Source organism: Oxyura jamaicensis, chromosome 24 (genome assembly GCF_011077185.1).
Source record: "Oxyura jamaicensis isolate SHBP4307 breed ruddy duck chromosome 24, BPBGC_Ojam_1.0, whole genome shotgun sequence".
NCBI lineage: Eukaryota > Metazoa > Chordata > Aves > Anseriformes > Anatidae > Oxyura > Oxyura jamaicensis.
The window spans coordinates 1,735,282-1,739,722 of NC_048916.1; the positions used below are offsets into that span (position 1 = coordinate 1,735,282).

General features: G+C 49.9%; 1 long non-coding RNA gene across 3 annotated transcripts in view; it reads right to left on the bottom strand.

Moving 5' to 3' along the window:
* Positions 1-3,301: 3,301 nt before the first annotated feature.
* Positions 3,302-4,441, bottom strand: part of LOC118178057 — a 13,600-nt gene continuing 12,460 nt past the window's right edge. For all 3 annotated transcript variants that reach the window (XR_004756036.1, XR_004756037.1, XR_004756038.1), the window contains 2 exons: positions 4,250-4,365; positions 3,302-3,729 (listed from right to left, as the gene is read on the bottom strand). This is a non-coding gene — a long non-coding RNA (uncharacterized LOC118178057). The remainder of the gene's footprint in view (positions 3,730-4,249; positions 4,366-4,441) is intronic.

The window sequence follows — 4,441 nt, forward strand, 5'->3', positions numbered from 1 at the left end:
CAGATAATACCAGCCTCAAGAGATATCAAAGGGCACATCTGCACAGATGTTTCTCAGATCCAAATCCACAGGCAGCACTCGGCCCGTGACAAGTAGGAGCGAGCCTGAAACACAGCCGGAGAGGGGGCGATGCCCAGCCCGAGAGGGGTCTCCTCTTTCAGGAGCTGAGCTCTCTGTCATTTGCAGAGCAAACCATTCATTTTCTCTGGCAAATAATGATAGTTTAGGGTTAAGATTTATGGCACGGCTGTTAGTTCCTTGATGGTAGATACGCAAGGCTATTTAACTATTGCCAAAGGTGGAAATCCATAAAGATGATGGAAGAGTCTCTCCCCAGACAGTACAAAAGGTCAATTCATTTTTTTTCTGAAGATCTCCCCAGGCTGGTGATGGTTTTCTTCTCCCCTTTCCCTTGGCACACATAGGTTTGTTCCTCCAGTTTTATGTGCATGCAGGAAAGGAGCCACTCTGTATTCTATATTCTGTCCCCATATATTTGTATTTCTCCCCTAATGTCTTACTCGGGTTCAGACCCTCCAGCCTGAGCACTTTTGCCGCCACCCTGTTGCCAGCCCCTTGTCAAACCCTTCCTGGAGCTCCTTCCCACCCCACTAGCTTCACCCCACCCTGAATGTTTTAGGTGTGTTTTGCACAGTTACTTGTTTAGTTCCTGATTGCCCCCTCAAAATAAACATTTCCCATTGGGAAAACAAAGCGAGAGAAAACCCAAATCCTAGCATGTTTGTTGCTGAGTATTTCAGTAGAAAATAACAACACGGAAAGGGCAATAGTGGTTGGGGCTGCGTGGGAAACCAAGTCAAAATCTGTCAAAATGGAGTTCTCTGTCAAAACAAAATTTTGGCTGAATTTTCCCCAGGTCACAAGGGAGCCTGAGCGTGGAGTTTGGTGGGCAGGCAGCGCTGGTGCTGGCATGCCCGGACCCTTCTCCTCATCCCGCAGCTCCTCGCTGGCATGGCCCATCTGCAGCTGCCCGGGAGAAGGGCACAGCACCGCAATAAACAACAAACAAGGCTGGCGGAGCCAAGCAAAACAGAGGAGGCGAAAGCACTGGTAATTGTTTTGTTTTGGAAAAAGGATTTGAGAGCAGGCAGCGTGTGAGCAGGATGGATCCGTGCTAACACTTGGCACCCCCTGGCAGGGTGACGGGGGCGTGCATAGCCCTGGGCCCCCGGCGAGGGCTGTCCCTGCACGCCAGCTGCAACGTTGCTGCTCATTTCTTTCATCGGTGAGGATGCCTGTTGGCTTCCCCAAAACTTCACCTCCCAAAAGACGGGTGGCCTTGAGGAAAGGGGCTTAGCCCATGCCTCAGGCAAGCCTGCCTGACATCCATCCGATTTTAGTGAGAATGGGGAGCGTCACAGGAAAATCAGGGATCCCTGCTGATCTCCTCCCTGGCAGTGGGCAGATGGCATGGCCAAGCCCTGGACACCAGCCCCAGCATGAGTGGTGGGGCCAGAACCTGCGGGTGACCCACCAACCGCACCCCACTGGGAAACACTCCTTTCCCTGCTACACCAGTGGTTTTTGTGGTTTCAGGCTCAGTTAGTCCATTAAATAATTGGAATCGTGCCATGGATAGGCAAGAGAGAGCAAACTGGGCTTTTTTTTTTTTTTTTTTTTTTTTTTTTTCCCATAAGCGCTGGGTGTAATGTTGACTTAGCTGGGCAGGAACACACCAGCCTGGAGAGCGATGCCCTGCCGGGTGCGTGCACTGACACAGAGCAGCTGGTGTCTGCACTCCATCTACCGTCCCCAAACCAAAAATGTCCTGGGCAAAGCAGCCTGGGGACAGTGGCCAAATTCTTCCTGCCCAGTTCTTCAGATATTGCAGCCAGAACATGCCATGGAAGCTGGAAGAAGGGCTTTGAGAAGGTGCAGAAACCCTATTGCAACACCTGGTGAGATCATTTGAAACAGAAATATTTCAGGTTCTGCTCTCAGTGATCCCATTTTAGAGGGTTCTTTAAAACGAAATGGAATAAAATGGAAAAAATAAAAATAAAAAAGGATGGATTCTTTCAAATCCAATTAATTTGACTTCCTACAGAATATAATCCATAGACTTTTATGTGCAGTGCCTGTGTCAGAAGATGCAATTGTGGCACTTAACTATTGTACGAGTGATGGATCGTTGCAGGCTTCTGGCCTGGCATTGGCAAAGCAGACACAAGCTCACAGCAGCCGTGAAGATGAAGCAGGGAAAAATGACTGAAGCTCCAAAAGAAGGGTCTAACACAACCCCCCTGGACTTAGCTTGGGTGCACTGGTACAAGAGGAGAGGACACGGCCCCTGCCCAGCTCTCCTTGCTATGCAGATGGTTTCTCAGCGGACAAGGAACGAGACAAGTAAAGGCAGCAGCTGCCCACGCCGTGTCCCTCTTTCTCCTGACTCCCTGCCAGGAGTGGGATGGGAAGGAGCTCTTGAATGAGATGAGCAGGCTGTCTCCTTTGCCTCACCACTTAGCTGTCTGGTGTGGTGGAAATTCATTTTCCTCCCAGCCTTCTGGGAGAATCCTGCTCTTCTGCCTTTTTTACCAAGGGCTGCATACCAAGCCTCTGCTCATCAGCGGCCGGGCGAGAGCCAGGAAGAGCTTCGCTCCCCCCGAGGCATGGAAAGCCTGAGTGGAGCACTAGCCCTGCCTGTTCTTGGATGCTCTCTGATAATGATATTTTAATAAAAGATCTGTCACTCAAATATTTCCGAATCAGTAGAGAAAAAAGGAATGAAACTGGGTAATCAGAACACTGAGCCCAAAGGGGTAATTAAAAAAAAAAAAAAGAAAAAAAGAAAACACCACAGAGTGGGTGAGAGACCCGGAACATCAACCTGAGAGTCAGAATCCCTCTGGGAAAGATTTTCTTGTCTGAAATACAGCTAGGTCTGTGATTCATAGCCTGATCCTGCCCTGCACTGGGAGCTGTGGAGGACACGAGGCATATTCAGGTGTTAGGTGCTCTCTCTGTCCTCCACCACCAGGTCCAGTCCCTGCCTTGAGCTGGAAGACACACAGAAATGAGTGAAACATCTTGAGATGGAGATGATCACGGACCAGACCTCTTGGTTCTTGCTCAGGCAGTGCTCCACCAACACGAGGGCCTTGCCAGCTCCTGTGATTGTGTGCTGCAGGTCGAGGACAGGGGGTGTTTGCCCCAAAACTGAGGTCCCCCGAGAGCCCCAGTTCTGAGAGAGGTAGAAATGGAAACAAATCATCCCCACCTCTTGGGGTAGCTGAGAAAAGCTTGAAAAAAAGTCCTTCTTCAAGAGAAGAGCTTAGGAGGCAACCTTTGTTGTATTCAAAATCTCGTAACTTTAAAGCTGATCTCATTATCTGTGGAGATGAGTCATGGGTTTTTGAACACGTGTGGGTGGAAACATAAAAATTTCATCTGAGTAAGGAGAGTGGGGTTTGGAGAGTGGGCAGTTGGTACTTTCTCTCATCCTCCCACATGAGACAGTGTCACTTCGAAAGGTGATGGAGTGAATCATTTCTTCTCCTTTCCGTGGCAGTTCTGGCTGAAGCATGTGTGCGCAGCCTGTCCTTGTCGTTTGACACCCGTTTAACACAGCCCTTCAACGTTTATCTCAGGGGGTTTCTGCTAAGGGCCTTCCAGCGAGAGGGGCTTGCAGTCTGGGAGCAGGGTCTCTTCATCACCTTCTTGGCCAGGAGCATCTCCTCCACCTGGTGCACACGGTTAATTCAATGGCTGCTGGAGAGATAAAACCATACTGTGGTAATTAATCAAAACATACGGGTACGTAGGCACTCCATCGGCACTTGCTGCGCCTTGGGCTTATTTCACTGTCACTTGATAATGCACTTCTCATCCTGTGAAATACAAACTTGGGTGGAGCTTCCCTTTTCACCCCTTTGATTGTTCATCTGGAATCCCAAGGGACTGGAAATGAAATACATTGGCTTAAGTGATGTTCCCCAGATCAGTAACTGGATCCTGGGAGGATTCCCTGGGGCAGTTTTCCACCAGGTGGGAAGAGGGATGTGTCTCGCTGCACTGACCCCTGCTAAGGCAAGCACATGCTTGAGTCACTAACTTATTTTTATTTGTGTGATTTGGCGCAATAAATCACGCTCGTGTTTCCCAGTCTGCCCTGTGCAGCAGTCCAGACGCTTTCCCATCCCATTCTGAAGCGCAGCCTCGAGGCTCTCCATCACCCCGTGCTGCCTGCAGGCACTCGGAGCAAAGCGAGCTCTGCCCAGGATTCACATACCTGTCCTCACCCGTCAGCAGCACTGGCCTCTGCATCTGCAGCAGTCACCCTGGCAGGGGAAGGTTGCACAGGCATCCCCTTTCTTGCCAAAAGGTGCAAAGCAGAAAGGACTTGTCCTTTGGAAATAACCAGGCCTCTACTCAGCCTCCTGAAAAACATTCTCCAGTGAGAAATGGAAATATTAAAGCACAC